Raw genomic sequence first — 19,363 nt, forward strand, 5'->3', positions numbered from 1 at the left:
GAGTTATATTACCGCACTGGCTTCCCTTTAAGTGTGAACACAACAGTTGTAACCTGGTTAGTCATACTGCTTTCCACACTTTAGTCTTGTTGCATTCCAAATAGAGGTGTCATGAACTACAGATGTAGATTAACTAATCAAATGTTAAAACTTCGAAAAAATGGTTGGATAAAGGTTGGATAAAGTCAGTGTGGTTGATGGATTGTTAAACTATTAAAAATATATTAAACTGATCAGAAAAACAAACAAAACGAAACTAATTTCACCCAGAACTTGCAAAATTTTACAAACAATTTAAAAGAAACAGCAACTGGAAATTGTGTTTGATATTCTGTCTCTATCCATTAAAATAAACCTACCATAAAATGACAGACCCTTCATTTCTTTGTAAGTGGGCGGGGTGACAGGGTGGATTCTCTACAAAACGGCTGGATTCATGAAGAGAAAGCATTCCATTGCTAATATGATTTTCATTTGAACATTTTCTCTACATCTATTCCAAGAAGACCCATATCTTGATCAAGTCAGTAAACCGATGACGTCCACAGTCGGGCCAACTGATATCAGCTGAGAGACCACATGAATGAGTGAGTGAGCGAGCTGAAAGAGCAGAAGTCAGTTTTAGCCAAGTCCCATATAAACTGTTTTTATTAGGTTTATGTATTAAATATTTATTTTTTGACTGGAGGCTATTCATAAGAATTTCAGCAGAATGTGTTTACGTGAGTGAAACAGGAAGCTGAATGGCACGCAATATTTAAATATTTGACTAACAAAATTTGTATTCATGCACACACATGTTGATTAGACATTGGCTCCGGATGTCGTCTGCCTTTTAGGTATGGTTGTTTCAGAGACGACAACGTTTTTTTTTTTTTGCCTTATAAATGACACTAACTTGTGCTATACAAAAAAGAAAACAAGAACCCTCAAACGTACATAAAACTAAACTCATTACATCCAATTTAAGAGATGGCAAATAAGATATTTGTGATTAACTGAGGGTGACTTTGAAAATTTAATTGTTGGTTGTTTCAGTTGTTTAGTCAAGCATGGCCTCAGACAGCTCCGCATGGATTCCCATAGGCATTTTAAACAAATGTTGTTGCATAAATTCCTTTGAAAATGGAATGAAAACTGGCAGTGGCAAGATTTCATTTGGCACAACTGAAATGACATGGCAAACACTGTCTTTCTGTTTACTGATACACAACTACCCTATATCAAAGTATAAAGATGGCTCAGTGAGCTAAATAGTCCGAGGAGTCCAGATGACCTAGTGACCAGCATCCATTCACTTATCTAAAATGCTTTGAGGTCGCAGTTTATTACTCACTAGTTCTCATTTCTAGACTTTTCTTCATTCTTGTGTGTCTTAAAATGACAGTTCATCCCCAAAAATGTCAATTCTGTCATTATTAATTCACACACCTGTCATTCTAAACCTGTGTAAACCACAAAAGATGATAATATCAAAAACTAAAACAATATTAATTGGACTTAGGCATTTGAATTTAGGCATTTTTCAAAAGGAGAAATATTAGTTTGCCAAATAAAAACATAAATAAAAATGCAATAAAACTTGAACAAATGAATGTTACAAAAAAAATTACATTTTAACAAATAACAAATGAAATAAAATTAACTGGAAGACAAGTCATTTATTTGGGTACCAATGTAAAAATACATCCTCTGTTTCATGGACGATGAACACACATTGATGTTTTTTAGGCTTTCTTGTCTTTGATCGATAAATTCAGATTGAAAGGAAATGTTGCTTTAGTCTGTTTTTGTCAGTTCTGTGTGCAAAATAATAGACACATTTGCATTTGAGGACAGCATCGTAGTCCTCTCTTTAGAAAGGTTTTAAATTATATTTAATAATTTTTGTAGAGGTAGGATAAAATGAATCCTGCTGAAATGTGAAAGATCTGTTTATATGCACAGACATGTAAAAATATATTACATTAATCATAAAAAACAAAACTAAAACAAAACTACTTTTAAATGTTTTTAATTGTTTATATTACTTCAGTATTGTGCACAAAATCACAACTCTAATATAAAATGCATCTAAATTGATTCACATGGCTATAATCATGTAAATATTAATCAGGATAAAACGTGTGCGTGCCCTAAGTGACATGTTATTTTACCTGCTACAAATAATGAGCGCAACTGGATTTTGCTCACGCAAAAGGATTCATTTTGATTTATTATCAGTATTATAAACGTTTTGAAATGTAAATCTTAGCGTGGGACTCTGTATGTCACTGAAAAGTGATGTACAGGCATCATCATTATATGCTCAAGAACTCAAATTACACAAGCTGCCAAGATTTGCCAAAATGGAAACCAAAGGGTTTTCAATTGTATTTGTCGATAAATTAAAGGATTAGTTAACTTCAAGAATAAAAAAATCCTGGTTATTACCTCAACCCCACATCAGCCAAGATTTTCATGTCTTTCTTTCTTCACTCAAAAAGAAATTAAAATTTTTGAGGAAAACATTCCACGATTTTTCTCCATATAGTAGACTTCAATGGTGGCTAGTGGGTTGAAGGTCCAAATTGCAGTTTCAATGTAGCTTTAAAGAGCTCTACACAATCCCAGTTGAGGAGTAAGTGTAAAAAACCTAGATGAGAAAAATCCAACTAGATAAGACCCATATCTCTTGGCTGGGATCGTGTACAGAGTTTCTGCAGGATTTTTAAGCTCAAAGACTTTTAAGACTTTTTAAGACCTGAACACATAAAATTAATACCATATGAGTGGAGTAGGGCAATGGCTGTAGCACCATATAAAATACCATAAAATACCTTACAATTACTGTAAAAAGCATAATTTACAGTTCAGATGGTTTTATAAAATGATAAACTTTCCATTTCAGCCTTTAAAGACAAAAGTAGTAATTAATATATGAATTTAAACAATTATTATTAATAAATGAATATATTAATTAAATAACATAAATTAGGGTTGTGCGATATTGCTAAAAAAAAAAAAAAGAAATCTCAAAAATATTCGATAACGATAATTAGATTATATTTTGCTGATATCTTAAGGACTACCGTAAACAGCTGACTCCTGAATTTTTTGATATTCTTCATATTCTGTGTGGTCAGTTCACAGCAGTAATCGAAATTAATAATTTCCATCAAGTTTTATGGGCATTTTTACCTTTAAGTAATTTTTTTCTAAAAGTGTGCACCATCTTTTAAGTCAGATTCTTGCATTTGGGTTGTTACCAAGAAAATTAAATCAGCATCAACAGAATTTATCTTTGCAATGCAGAGGAAACACAGAAGCTGCATTAGAAGTGTCATTTACATGCATTTGCACACTGTTTAATGCAGCTCAGAGAGACATGGACTGCCTTCACCTGCAGTTACAAAAGCATAAATAATGTTTTGATATTTTAATCATAAAATACTGAAAACAGATGTTTGAAATTATAAAAAAATTAAAAAATACCTTAAATGTGAAATTTAAACCGCAAGTAGGTGGCAATAAGTCACTGTTAAGTGAGTCATTATGATTGAACCAAATCATTTAAACGGTTGGTTCATTCGGGGACAAAAGTGAAAGCCAAGTATGGTGACCCATACTCAGAATTCGTGCCCTGCATTTATCCCATCCAAAGTGCACACACACAGAGCAGTGAACACACACAAACTGTGAACACACACCCGGAGCAGTGGGCAGCCATTTATGCTGCAGCGCAGTTTGGGGTTCGGTGCCTTGCTCAAGAGCACCTCAGTCATGGTATTGCCAGCCCGAGGCTCGAACCCACAACCCTAGGGTTAGGAGTCAAACTCTCTAACCACTAGGCCATGACTTCCCCAACGGCGTCCTGTTGCTCAGAGATGCAAAACAGCTCTGTGGCTGTATTTGAAATTATTTTTTTGTTGTCGGAGAAATAGAGCAAAAACAAGAAATATGGTGTCTAAAACGTAAGTCTCTTAATATTAACTACTTGTTTATTTAACTGTTGTATAAAATCAATGTCACATTTGTAATCATGCTTGCTTTTGGAGAAAAAAAAATGGCATATTAACCATATGAAATGACATAAATATAAATTTTCCCTCATCTTAAATTATGTGATCATACTAAATGCATTTAAATAGACTGATTAATGCATGCAGTGAATGAAACGCATGAACACACACTAGTCTACCCTACTAGACTTCATCACCTAATGTATGTGTGCACTCTAGTAGGAGTGTTTTGTGTTTGCTTTTTGCGATAGTCATAATATCAAATCGCACATCATTAAAACTACAAATACAATATTATCGCAGACCATACATACAGTATTGCACACCCCTATGTTTAGATGTTTATAATGCATTGTCTTCTTATCAATCCACCAGTTCACATTTAAAGCTCTGTGTGTTTGCAGGGTAAAAACATGGGTCGATTTTCGCATTGTTCTGAACTCTGAACAAAACAACAGCTGTATTGAAAATGCTCATTCATTCTCTGCCAGCAGGTGGAGCGTTTAGTAGAAATATAACTGTTTCCCCGGTAACAACAGCAGAACACAAAGAAGTGCAGTACTGGACTTTGAATGCGCAGCGCTCATGTTTATTCAATAAAATCATAACGTTAGACTTTTTAAGTTTTATCATCACATTCAGCCATATCGCAATTCTGGCCTTTCCTTCCCCAATTTTAAGACCTCTTGAAATCATAATTAAGACTTTCTTGTACAATTTAAGACTTTTTAAGACCCCGCGGAAACCCTGGTGTAGAGCCCTTTGAAGCTGCACTGAAACTCCAATTTGGATCTTGGACCGTTTGAAGTACACTAGAAAAATTCAGAATTGTTTTCATCAAAAACCTTATTTTCTTTTCGATGGAAAAAGTAACATTAATTTTATGGTGTAACTTAAACAATAGGTTACATAATATAGTTTATAAAGCTGAATGATTTCCATGAAAATTGCAGCAATTCTGTGGCTGTTCTGATCAGTTTAACCCAGGAGCTAGGCTTGTTTGTTGCTAACCTCTTTCCTGGAATGTGCCTTTCAAAAACCAAGCCTCATCACAGGAAGCTATGGCACTACAGGTGTGTTCCAAGTTCCTGTGACTTAACTGCAGGAGTAACGGCAGGCAGTGGAGCAGTTTGAACCTCTGAATAAAGTTTGTGCAGAAAGGCAGATTGTGACAGCAGTTACTGGTGATGTGTATTTGAGGGTCTTCATGAACCACCTTCCTCCAGCTCCATATTCCTATTTCTTCTTTTCCTAAAAAGAAAAAACATGATTTTTATTAACTATACCAACACTATATTGACATAACTAGAAGACAAAGCAGATATTTTAATCTTGCGACCACCAAATGGATTCACTGAAAAAATTTCAGCCAAGTAATATGCACTTTAAAAAATGCAAGTTTTTTTATTGGCTTTGATGGTTTAATAGGTAACCATCCAAGGAACTTTTCCATTGTTATTAAGATAAAATTGTTATTTTAAGAACTAAGAAATCTAAATAGCTTCTATAAAAAAATAAAAAAACCTGTTGGAACCTTTATTTTTTTTAAAGGTGCCTTTTGTAATAAAAATGTCTGCAGCCATGAAAGCCAGCAAACGAACTGGGTCAGTAACACCACTCTCTCGAGTATGAAAGTAAGCAGAAGCAAAAAATTACGGTTTATAAAGTTTTATATATGGATATTTTTCTTACAAAAAGCATAGATCTGTGTGGAGCACTTTTCATGACGGATTAACCCTGCAGATTAACATGCCCAACAGTCATGCATTTATATGACTTACCTGGTATTTTGTTGTTTAAAACAAACTGAAAGAATCCACCAATGAACATGTGGGTGGTGAAGAGAATCATTATGAGCTGATCCAGCTCTTTTATGCCTGTTGACAGATACAAAACCATTCAGATCACAAAGAACTGGGCGTACAGTGACAGATGTCCAACGCATGCATATAGATAGAAGGCAATGGGTGGGCGTAAAAACTCGTTATAAGATATCTTATGATTATGTCTTAAGAGGGTGAATGTTCTAGGGCCAATTAACATCAATCTGAGGAAACCCACACAGCAAGCATTGGTCAGGAGTTCAATGTGTCAGCTTAAAACAGATATTCCTGAAAGCCTGTCAATTAACTGCTTAAAAGAGCCCCTGATAAAGCATGGAAAAGCCCCCTCGTTTTAAACAGTGCTAACAGAAAACTTGGGACAAGATTAGGACAAAGTTCATCCAAAGGTTGCACTAGCCTGGAGGTCAAAGGAGGTCTATTGGTTTTTACGTGAGAGGGTCGCAGTGAAGTAAAAGGAGGAGATTACAGCAGAGTCAAACGGTGACTTGTAAAGAGGATTGGCAGATAAGTCGCCCTAACCTCAGGAGTCCAGACAATGCTTTTTACCAATGTAGATAATCTTGGGATGTGCCACTTGCACAGAGTGACCTCCAAAATAGCATATCTCAAACTACTGTTTCTTGTCCTGTTCAGTCAATGAAGCAACATTTGCATCTAAAAGAGTTCAAACTGGAATTATTCATATATATATATATATATATATATATATATATATATATATATATATATATATATATATATATATATATATATATATATATATATATATATATATATATATATATATACATATATATATATACATATATATATATATATATATATATATACAATGAATAGATGTAATAGCAATAGACTATGAAATAAAGAAATTCAAAATGATTTTGCTCAAGCGAATATATACTGTATTTGAAATTGTAATTGAAATAAATCTTGCAGACGGTATTTATTAAAGGGAAAACAAGATCAACAAAACATTCTTCATAATCTAATTAGGGTGAAAAAAAAATGTCATTATAGCATTTTATTTAAAAATGGAGCGCTTCCTTGTGCTGAGTAGGCTTGCCCTCTACTAAAGATTTTTCTAGTTCACTAGTCACACATTATATTAAATTAATATACCGGTAATAATATATTAACCATACTTTAATATATAGACAGGTGTATAAGGCTAGAGCCAATTCTGCGGTCAAGCTTGTGCATAAAGTAATTGCCCCAAAGCACCGGCAAAGTGATTATTATTGTGTCGGGGGAAAAGAAGACATTTTAGTTATTTATTAATAAACTAGTGCTTTCTGAGTCAGTGTCAGGTGCAAAGATGAGGTTTGCCGAATGCAGACGCTGACTCACCATCTTCACATGGACGTGCCTTTAATAGAAATGCACCTTTTCATACGAACTACAAAATTAAAGAATATTACAAAATCGAGTGGGCAAGTTTTCCTTATATTTCTTTTATTATTCATATAAAAATAATAATAACCTGTTTTGGTTATATTTACTATTAAAGGGATACTCCACCCCAAAATGAAAATTTTACCCCCATGTCATTCCAAACCTGTAAAAGCTCTCAAGGCTCCCAGTTTTCATCCAAAATATCTTAAATTGTGTTTTGAAGACGAATGTAGCTTTTACGTGTTTGGAACGACATGGGGGTATTTATCATTTATGACAAAATTTTCATTTTGGGGTGGAGTATCCCTTTAATTGCGGGTATCCTGACTGCGACCAACTAAATTTTGTGAGCAGTTGCACTTGCGCAACCACCGCATTGTTCAACTCATAAAAGCTGCCATTTCTGTTCCATATGAGAAGCATCAAATGAAAACTTGTTTGAACTGTGCAGCGCTTCAAGTGTAGACCCTGGTTTAAACTCGATATGTCAGCAGGAGCGCGAAGGTGCACGCAGCAAATATGACATGAATATTAATGGTTTTCATGCTTAAGTTAAGTAAAAGACCGCTTCTTAAACCAGAGAAGGTGAACATGTTGGTATTCTTGTGGGGGAAAAACATGCCAGCACTGTCACCGATAGCAAGTTTAGTTTTACATTTATTTTATTTTTGTTTTGTTTTTATTTTGAAAAGCTAATCTTTGCTGTTTACCTCTCTTTTATTTTTAATTGAATCCCAAGTTTGCTAATCGAATGAATGTTAACCACTTTTATTTCCATATAACTATAAACTATTGTAGCGCCCCCTAGGCCTATCTCCTGGTACTAAAGGGCGTTCCTGGGTTCTTAATCCCAGTAAAATGTATATAATATATAGAATTTTTGCTGACGACCTGTTTAACTGTCTGTTTGTGTAACTTTACATGTGCTTTGAATAACTTATAAACTTTTAAACCACAACCCTGTGTACTTAATTTTGTGTAACTGACTTAAACCATATTCACATGAAATATCATTTACATATTAAATCTATTACCCAATGATATCTTACACTAAATAAATACTCAGAACTCAGTTATTAAAATGTTAAATAAAAATAGAATAAATAAAATATTGAAAAAATTAATTCTCACAATAAACAAAAATAAATTAAGATACAAGATGTATCAATGAAGAAAAGTATTCAACAAATACTCACTTAGCTTATTGAATAAAATTAAATCACCTCAAACCTCAAGTTTGAATTATCTTCAAAATGTAAAAGAAATCAAAAGGTTACACGTACCTCAATATCCTCAAAATGTAGTAAGAGCTTAGAAACTTGTAGGCTACATTAGCCTCACTTTAGCTAACATTCAACAGTAGGCTAAAATACAGTACATAACACATCAACATGAAACATACACGCGGGCCCACGCTCACACACACACTACACGTGATTCACCCACCCCAGTCCTAGCCGGCAAAGGAGCTAAAACATAACAATTAACCGTTGCAGGCCTGGACCGTCCCTTGTGTTCGGCGTGGCCAATAAACAAAATGACCCCTTCACTCCCTTTGGAGCAAGAAAAAAAACAATTAAAGATACCTTAATCCCAAATGATAGTTCGTCCGTCAAATTACCGCACCGTCACAGGCAGGCAGTCTCTCACACGCGATGTCCATGGACTGGAAATCACTCGCACGACAGGCTTCCTCTCGGCGGCGAAATGTTAGCTTTGGCAAAACGTCAATAACTACAAAGTCTTCGGTTTCCAAGTTCACAATTCAGTCCGATTGTGTGCACAAACATAACCAAAGTCCAACTGGCAAATATACAACATTTGTTACGTTCTATTTTACAGTTCAAACACTAAAACACGGAGCGAGTTCTCGATGCAACTTCTGCTCAGCTATACAGTCTCTCTTCCCTTTTTCCCAGTTGTCGACCTTTCACCTCACGTCATTCCACGCATACAAAAGTCATATAATAAAAATGTTTTTCTCTTTTTTTTTTAACTACCAAACATCAAAATATTACATGTTACATTACACATTTCACTTTACCAATGAAATTCTTTAAACAAATACCCTTAGAATAAATTTAAACACATACTTAAAACAAACAATTGTATAACAAACTACAACTCCCATAATCCCTTTCACTTACCCAAAATGAATAGAATGGAGATGAACTACAATAAATTTGTTTCTTGAGCTTACTTCTAAATTCTAATTTTTGTATATCTTTAAGATAATTTCTTTAGTTCTAACGTATAATTATGAACCTTAATTAATCTAAATTATTTAGCACTTAGATAACTTAAATGCTTTTTAGCACTGGGCTACACTCTCCCCCTTCTGAAGGCTAGCATGTCCTCATTTAGACATTAATAAATCCTCTTCTTTCAGGGCAAGGATTAGCAAGAGAGCATCTAAAACATTGGGCCATGGGATGACACCAAAGTGTTTTGCACTTCCTCTTTTCAGGCTCTTGACTTATGGGAACCACAGTAAGGGGCTTATAAACTGGCTTCCCAGGCTCATCATACGTAAAGCGTGTCACAGGTTTTACCTGTCTTTTAGGATGGGTTTCACAGGTAAGTTCTTCCACAGGCACTTCATCTTCAACCCCTTCACACTCAACAGGATGTTCTCCCCCTTCTGACTCTGAGGCATCCACAGGGTCTGGTTGTGGTTGTAGACTACTTCCTGCTTTATCATCCACAAGGGTTTCTCCAGCTTCTCCAACTTCTTGAGCATGGCTTTGCTCCAAGTTATCAGACACTGGGGTACTCTCAGGTAAGATTTCTCTCTCAGGAACAACGGAAGGTATCGATCTGAACAGTTCGCTCACATCATCTCTCAGAGGGAAATATGACACATCATATTCCTCATCAGATGAGGACTCTTCAAATCCATCTTTAGCATTCATTTCTCTGAGTTCCTCCTTCCTTCTTTCCTTTCTTACCCGCTTCTGATCTGTTTGGGTTCTGGTCACAGGGCGATGAGTGGTCTGTTTACTCTCTTTGGGGCTCGGCAACCTCACAGACTCTCCTATGGGTTACAGGTGGTCTCTATGAAGTGTCCGTATACTTCCCATTCCTCTTTCAGGTTTCAATCTGTAAACAGGTAAGTCTGGCAATTTCTTCACGACAATGTATGGCAATGAATTCCACTTATCCTGTAACTTGTGTTTACCTGTAAATCCCAGATTCTTTATCAACACTCTGTCTCCTTGCTCAAGAGTATGATGTCTCACTCTTCTGTCAAAGTTTTTCTTGTTTCTATTATGGTTCTTTTGTGAAGCGTCGGATGCAAGCTTGTACGCATTCTGCAGTTCTTTTTTCATGCTCTCCACATACTGCTGGTACTTAACTGCATCCTTCCCGTCAGCAGAAGTGTTAAAGCATACATCAATGCTCTGACTCCATTGTGACCTTTTGGCAGGATCCAAAGATCCTAGCATTGACAGTAGCGTCCTGTTGAACCTTTCTGGTTGTGCATCACCTTGCGGATGGTAAGGTGAGGTTCGAGACTTACGAATGCCCAACATCACACAAAGGTCTTTGATAAGGCGACTTTCGAAGTCTTGTCCCTGATCGGAATGGATTCATGAAGGTAATCCATAATGCACAAAGAATTTCTCAAACAGGGTCTTGGCTACAGTCATAGCTTTTTGATCTTTGCACTGGAAAGCTTGGGCGTAGCGGGTGAAATGATCTGTTACAACCAACACATTTGCGATCCCTCGGGAGTCTGGCTCAATAGACAAGAAGTCTATACAAACTAGGTCAAGTGGACCTGTACTTGTGATTTGACTCAACGGAGCAGCTCGTTGTGCAATTGACCTCCTTGCGATGCATCTACCACAGTTCTTGACGTAACTTCCAGTGTGATCGTGTAGGGAGCGCAGGACCATCTGACGGTATTTCTCAGGTAAGACTAACTGTTGTCTTTTGTCTCCAGACTGTTTGTTCACCACTCTGAAGAGAAGGTGATTCTTCACAATCAGCTTGGGACTTTGTCTTTGCAGGAGCACTATGCTTGGATCTTGATTCTTGGCCATAGACTGAAGCTGGCCAGTCTTGACTGCTTTCTTTACTGCACCTATGACTGAATCTTGTTCTTGAGCACTTCTCAACTCATGGTGGCTCAATTGTTCTAAGTTGCTTATCTCCAATTGTGTTGGGCAGGCAGGAACACTCTTGGAATTGGCTCCTAATTGATCTTTAAGTCTGCTTGACTCAGTTTTCAGGTATGGAGTGGTTATTTGGCAGATTGCTTTAACCCCAGGGGAAGATATCTCATCCCAGTCAGGTGACACTTCAGTGGATTGTAACTGACAGGAGAGCAGATCAGCATCAATATTGTGTCGACCTGGTCTGTATTGGACTTCGTTGGTATTGAAATTGTAGGTGGCAAGAGCTGACAACCACCTATGTCCAGTTGCATTGAGCTTGGCCGTTGTTAGGACGTATGTGAGTGGGTTATTATCTGTTCTCACTGTGAACATAGCCCCATAAAGATGATCATGAAACTTGTCCACAATCGCCCATTTCAATGCGAGAATTCCAATTGATGAATGGGATATCGCTGCTCAGGGACACTGAGTTTGCGGCTTGCAAAAGCAACAGGCCTCAGACCATCAGGACATTCTTGATTGAGAACGGCGCCTAAACCATTCAGACTTGCATCTACATGGAGTACATATGGTTTTGATGGGTCAGCAAATGCTAGCACTGGGGCATGAGTGAGGCAGTGAATGATATTATGAAATGCCTTGGTGCACTCTTCGTCCCAGCGCTCCCCAAAAGGCTCTCCCTCTTTGAAATAATGCTTCTTCTCTTGAGCATCCTTGCGCCTGTTTTTAGGAGGGTAGCCCTTTGTGAGCTCAGTGAGTGGTCGAACTATGGCTGAGTAGTTCTTAACAAACCTTCGGTAATATCCGCAGAATCCGAGAAACGATCTTAAAGATCTCAGATCTGTAGGCAACTTCCAGTTCTTGACAGCACTCACTTTCTCAGGATCGGTGGCTATTCCTTGTGCAGAAACTATGTGCCCAACATACCTTACTTGTGGCTGACAAAACTGGCACTTGTCAAATGATATCTTCAGACCGCACTCTTCAAGTCTGTCAAGCACTTTCAGTAGTCGATCTTCATGCTCCTCTAAGGTTCATCCGAATACAATGATGTTATCTAAATAGACAATCACCTGGAGCAGATGCATATCACCCACAGCTCTCTCCATCAACCGTTGAAAGGTTGCCGGGGCTCCAGTTATGCCTTGGGGCATCCGTTGAAATTCATAGAACCCTAGGGGACATATGAAAGCTGTTTTTTCCCTGTCTTCTTCAGACATAGGTATCTGGTAGTACCCACTCCAAAGGTCTAGCACAGAAAACCAACGACTGCCGGACAGGCAATCCAAGGCATCGTCTATCCGCGGAGTGGTGTACTGGTCAGGGATTGTTCTGTTGTTCAACGTGCGATAATCAATGCACATGCGAACACTTCCGTTCTTCTTTCGGACAATTACTATTGGCGACGCATATGGACTTCTGGATTCTTTGATGATGCCTGCTGCCAGCAGGTGTTTTAGCTGGCGGTGTATGTCATCTATATCCGCTTGGGCTATGCGTCTGGATCTTTCTCTAAATGGTCTGGGATCTCTGAGTCTTATGTGGTGCTCCACACCCTTGGCGAGACCCACATCCCACTCATCAAAAGAGAATGCATTACCTCTTTTGGACAGTTTCTGACGCAGTCTTTTTCTCCAGACCTCTGGAATCTGAGATTCACCAAAATCAAACAACGTCTCATCAAGGACCTTGGAGGTAGATTTAGGTCTCTGGGCCATCATAACTGTGTCAGTGGGATACACATGAGCAAGAACAGTTCAAGGCAACATAGTGACTTCTCTCAATGTCTCATTTCTCAGCAGTACTTCGAAATTGTTGACATTTAGCTCAGATGATGTTAGCACCACCGGCTGAATGAGCACTCCAGCAGGTAGGGTCACAGAAAGAGGTGTTTCAACCATGATGATGTCTTTTTCTAAGGGCTCCTTGCATCCAACTTTGCAGACGACATATCGTTCACCTCTGGCAGGAACAGATAGAGGACCGAGACCCATCCATTTTACGTCCCCCTTCGGCTCTTCCACATCCACCTCTTGGCTATGGGAGAGTTTCACTGGTTTTGTCTGTGGCAAAATTCTGAAAGCGCGAGCCTGTGAGTCTGGAATGTCAGCATCTTTGCAAAGAGCAGCTAAACGATGGAATAAGTTGGCATTTGTCTCAATGATGGCAGGAATATGGTCTGGGCCACTTGACTCGGGACAAACTAATGCTAACACGGAGATAGACTCACTCACTCCTGTAAGTGTGGCTGGAAACTCCACATCTACTACTATGTAGCCTTGATATGGGTAGCTGGAGGAGCTCAAACCCCATATCAAAAGACCAGTGATGGGGTGGATGGGAACATTGGGTAAGTATTTCTTTTGCCACTTGTCAAATATTATTGTGACTTGAGATCCACTGTCCAATAAGGCATTGCATGAATGGCCATTGATCTTAACGCAAATAGTGGAGGCGGGACCTACCAAACCACTAGGAAGGTTGCTTTGAGCAGGTTTACGAACATGGCTCTTCTTGCAGTGGGCATCTCTGCTCACAGTCGGATGTGGAATCGGCTCACTCTTCCCACCTTTGGCCATCCCACCTTCCCACCATCACGGCTGACTGAGGGCCTGTTTCTCTCATAAGAGCTCACAGCTTGCGCTGAAATGTCGTTCTTCTTTGGGTTGCACTGCCCTCTACTTTCATTACAGTCAGCTGTTTTTGCAGTTGCTGGACTTGAGTCTTCAAGCTCTGTACTTCAGGGTCTATTCGTGCTTCAGCACTCTTAGAAGTCATCTTTGCTTTCTGTTCTGGGGCTTCAGGTGATTCTGGTGCCTTGCGTGACTCTTACAGCTTGGCACGCAGCTCCTTGACCTCAGCTTTCAATGCTTGAATTTCAGGTGGTTTTGGTGGTGGCGACGCTTTTGGGATCACAGGTTTCACTGTTGCATCAAGCTTACACCGGGTGGCTTCATTTTCCTCCCAAATCTCGTTCAGTAGTTTCAAGAAAGTAGGCGGGGACTCTTTTCTCTCTCTCAGCCGTAACTTCAGCAACATCAAGTCGGACTCTACAGCGCCACGAAGAAGTTGCTCAATTCTCACCCGGTCAACTTGTGCAGGTTGTAGTCCACCTCTCTGAACTACTTTGGTCAATGACTTCTCCATTCAACGGAGAAACTCAGACAGTGCTTCACCGGAGTTCTGGCAAAGAAGCCTGAACGCAAAATACAAATCTTCACTGGACTCTGAAGTCCCAAAAGCACTTTCAAGTGCAACAAGGTACTCAGATGCACTAGCATCACCATTAGACAATCTAACTTTTCCAGGAGCTCACCAACTGCACGAATTACTGCTTCAGGAGAACTAGTAGGAAAAGGGGAAAGCAAAGCTGGAACATCAGTCATGGATTTGCCTTCATCTTGTAGAGGTTTTCTGAGTTTTGCTGAAAAATCATCAGGACCAGGCTCTTTGTCTCTGACAACCACAATCTTCCATGGAGGATCGCCATCCTTAGGTAATACATCAGTAGGGACACGAGAAGGATCAATCTTTTCATGACATTCACACAGCACCAGCAAACTTGTTTTAGACGGACCTTCTTTCGAAGAACGAACACGTACTCTGCCAAATATTTTCACAGTTTCAATTGTGCTCTCAATAAAGGCTATGGCAGCATTAGCTGGAACATCCAACAACAGTAATGCATGATCGGGCTGAACCAATGCATCGTTACACCAATCCAGCAGCTCTTGTTGCAAAGCAGAACTGTTTCCTAATTCCATTTTTTTCCCACTCCAGATCAAAGACAGCAATGCAAGTTCAACTTAGCACTCTCTGGAGCATCATCAACGTTAACAGGAAGGAAATTACAGCAAAAAGGATCCCAGCGGTGCCTCCAATTTGTGTAGCGCCCCCTAGGCCTATCTCCTGGTACTAAAGGGCGTTCCTGGGTTCTTAACTTAATCCCAGTAAAATGTATATAATATATAGAATTTTTGCTGACGACCTGTTTAATTGTCTGTTTGTGTAACTTTACATGTGCTTTGAATAACTAATAAACTTTTAAACCACAACCCTGTGTACTTAATTTTGTGTAACTGACTTAAACCATATTCACATGAAATATCATTTACATATTAAATCTATTACCCAATGATATCTTACACTAAATAAATACTCAGGACTCAGTTATTAAAATGTTAAATAAAAATAGGGTTTACTGAATAAATAAAATTTTAAATTCACAAAAAGAATGAATTCTCACTATAAACAAAAAATAAATAAGATACAAGATGTATCAATGAAGAAAAGTATTCAACAAATACTCACTTAGCTTATTGAATAAAATTAAAGGCAGGGTAGGTAAAAAATGTATAAAAAACTTTTTTTCCAAATTTGGTTTAAACTTTATTTATATATCAATACATAATTAAAATGTAAGTACTATGAAAAAGAAAGTATAAAAATCGAGTGTCTGTAGACCTCTCACGACTGTTTTAAAGACAGCTCATTATTTCCATTCACTCCACCCCCTCCCTTCTGGGCTCCTTCCAAAGCCTCTACTACGGCTCGCTAAGTAATGTTATGTTAGCTATATTACGCAGCTACGTGTGCTAATGACACATGCTTCATGAAAAAATAAACAAAAAAATATGTATGATCATTTCCAATTTTATTCTGAAGGAGAATTGGTCTGGGTTCGGGGGAAAGTGAGGAAAAGGGGGCTCTGTCCAAAATTACAACGAAGGTTTAAGGGGCCTTATAAAGTCAAAGAGAGGATAACTGAAGTTCTGTACAGACTTGTGCCAGTTGAGGGGGGAATAGAAATAGTGGTGCACTTCAACCGACTTAAACCATGTCTTGCTTCTGTGACAGAGGTTACCAGCCAAGAGGCTGCAGAGAGCCCACGGATGGTTGGTGTCCCACCTAAGGAGACCTGGCTGCAGACTTCAGATTCTACGGTGGGTCGAGAGAGCGAGGTGGCAGTGCCAGGGGCCAGATCTGAGGGGCCTCCAGTCACACCTACGAGTGAAGCAAGTGGTGTGCCAGGAAGCAGTGCTACCTCAGTGGGATCACAAGGGCAAAGGGAACGGCGGGCTCCAACCACACAGGACCAGGGTGGTCAAGGATCTTCACACACGGGGCATATGAAACAATCCATGACTAGCCAAGTTCCAATGACTGGGGAGGTCCAACAAGGTGCAATGTTATCCAAGGACTTGCGTCTAGGACGAGCAAGAAGGGCACCGGTGTGGTCCCGGGACTATGAGATGTTTTGAATTTGACTCGAGGACGAGTCTGCTTTATGGGTGGGGGGAGTGTAATGAAGTGACGTGGTAAAGATGCATTATGATTGTTGTGTGTGGGGGGGGAGGGATTTGAGGGAAGAGGGGGTTGAGTTAAATAATTGTTGGGGTTGAGTTAAATAATTGTTGCACCTGACCATTGATGAGCGTGAAGGAGAGAGAATGATAAATAGAGAAGCACAGCAAAGTGTGAGAGGGCTGGGAAGCAGTGTTTTTGCTAAACGCCGAGCTGCACTCAAGGTTGGGGGGTGGGTGCCGTTCGCATGCTGTTTAGGGCTGCCGGCGGTGAAGATAGTTTAGCAGGCTAACCTGTAGATAAGGCTGGGTATAGGAGTGCGTTGGGCGGCGCGGCTTCTCAGACCAGGGGTGCTCCGTTTTCGCTACAGTCGGGGGCCTCGCGAGCGCTGGACTGGTGACTGCTTGTTCCCCTCTACCAACCAGCGCCAAAGCCTAGACCCTGGGGGAGGGTCTTGTATCCCGGGAGAGCTAAGTTTTTAACTCTTTGTGTGTGTGTGTGTGTGCGTGTGTGTGTGTGTGTGATTTTTAAATCTAGCAGTATAGCCATTTCATGATGGGGTGGGAGGGTTATGATGAACTGAATTCTTATGTGGCAGTCTGATGGCGTCTTTGGCGTGAAGGTTACGTTTTGTGTGAACTTGTGCCGTGTCCTGCGGGGGTGATATGTGTTTCATAGCTTTGGTTTATTTATTGTGGTTCTCTGTGTAGCAGCTTCTATGGTGGTGTTGTTCGCCCAGATTTGTTTAACATTAGTACTTAGGACTTCCAGAACCTGACCCAGTCTGACATGTTTGGTAACTGCATGAATTCTATATGTAATAAAGATTACTGTTTCTACCCCTGTGGTGTTGCTTGGTCTGTAGAGTAGATTCCTCTAGCCACAACATTAAATTCCCTATCTAGGTTTATTACAATATGTAGCGGACAAACACCCAATCTGGCAACACCAGCCACCAGTGTCGCACCGCCGTCCGCCGCATGCGTGACGCGTCATCAAAAAAAAAACAGCAAACGACAGCAGCATGTAGCAAGAAGGCGTATGATCATTTAAAAGAATTTTATGATGTTTATGACAAGGTCGGTGAGAATGGGAGACAAAGCATTAAAGCAACAATGGGGAAATGCTGTCCCCTCAATGCTAATGTAAACCCTGGTTGGATAAGGATTCAAAATTGGATATGAAGATGAAATCTGACGCATAGCTTCATTGTTAAAACTGATAAAATAATTGCTGTCTGTGATTCTATATGGGCTGTGGCAATAATTTTGAAAAATAATAGCTCGCAGCAACGTATGGAAAAAAAGAACTATGAACTAGTTCATTTTTGGAACTGTTAACTTTAGTTCAAAAGTTTGTAGTTTGAACTATGAACTGAACTAGTTCATTTTAAAATTTGTGAATTGAACTTTGAACTAGTTCATGTAGAAAGTGAACTTTCCCAACACTGGTCAGCGCTGACCCACACACTATTATTTTAGTTGTTTATCGAGTTATTGTTTAATGATTTAATGGATAATGTGTACAGTTAATTATAAGTTCATGACAGCAAAATGCAGGAACTACCTTCAAAAGGTTGTTTGCATTCTGCATTTTTTAAATGCAGTCACATTAGAAGTCTTGTATTGGTCCTGTGACAGACAAGTATGAGATTCAGAAAAAACTATATCAAATAAAGTTTATATCAAAGCAATCAAGATTTGATTAAAAAACAACTAATTTTGTGTGAATGCCTAGAGTTTTTGCACAAGATCAGGGGCCTCATTTATAAAGCGTGCGTACGCACAAAACGGGGCTGGAAACGTACGTACGCCAGTTCCCACGCAAAGGTTGTGATCTATAAAAAACAAACTTGACGGGAGAATGTGCGCACCTTTAAGCAAACTTTGAGCCGTGCGTACGCACATTCTGGAGACAAAGGGAATTGGCGACACTGATGGTGAGGTCGTGAACTGAAGTTAGATTGTAGAAAATAAATGTGAGAAGAACGATTATAAGAATGAATGACATTTAATTTTCACTCCATTTCATACGTTATATCCACATTATCATGAAGATTAAATCCAACAGTGTTATTTGTGCCGATTGTTTTAGGCTATATACATCTAGTAAAATCCAAACGTAATTCAAAATGTATTAAAAGTAAAATAAAATAATAATCAGCGCTGCCTTACAGTCACATTGTCCACAACGGGAGCACAGGAGGACATGGCGCGATACATGTGATAGCCTACAGAATAGCATGAAATACCCTTTTATTAGAGAACTGCAGAACACAGTGTAAAAAGGAAATATTTTCCTTAATGTACATAGCCTATATCATAAAATGTCAAAGTCTGCAAATACAGTCATGAAGCACAATCGCTACTCATCATCGGTCCTAACTATTACGGTGTTCATTACAAAACCGTCAAGAAGCATGTGTTCACTATAACATTTTCGTCTTAAATTTTCGCCCACAAATTAATTAAGTGATTTTGTCAAGGTGTTAACGATCAGTCTATTTGCTAGAAACATATAAATTCTCCGGTGACCCGGGTATGTAATGCTTCATGATGGCACTCCTGGCACTGTTGGAGGATTACGCTAATGGCAGAATAAGGAGAGAACGAGTTTTCAGGGACCATGATGATTTCCTGGCCCATGATGATGACTGGCTAATAAGCCGATTTAGATTCCCTAGAGCTGTGCTCTTGGA

General features: G+C 39.0%; 1 pseudogene; it reads right to left on the minus strand.

Annotated features, from left to right (window-relative positions):
* Positions 1-5,007: 5,007 nt before the first annotated feature.
* LOC132124805 (solute carrier family 23 member 1-like) overlaps positions 5,008-19,363 on the minus strand; it is a 42,389-nt pseudogene continuing 28,033 nt past the window's right edge.

This window comes from Carassius carassius, chromosome 43 (assembly GCF_963082965.1).
Source record: "Carassius carassius chromosome 43, fCarCar2.1, whole genome shotgun sequence".
Taxonomy (NCBI): domain Eukaryota; kingdom Metazoa; phylum Chordata; class Actinopteri; order Cypriniformes; family Cyprinidae; genus Carassius; species Carassius carassius.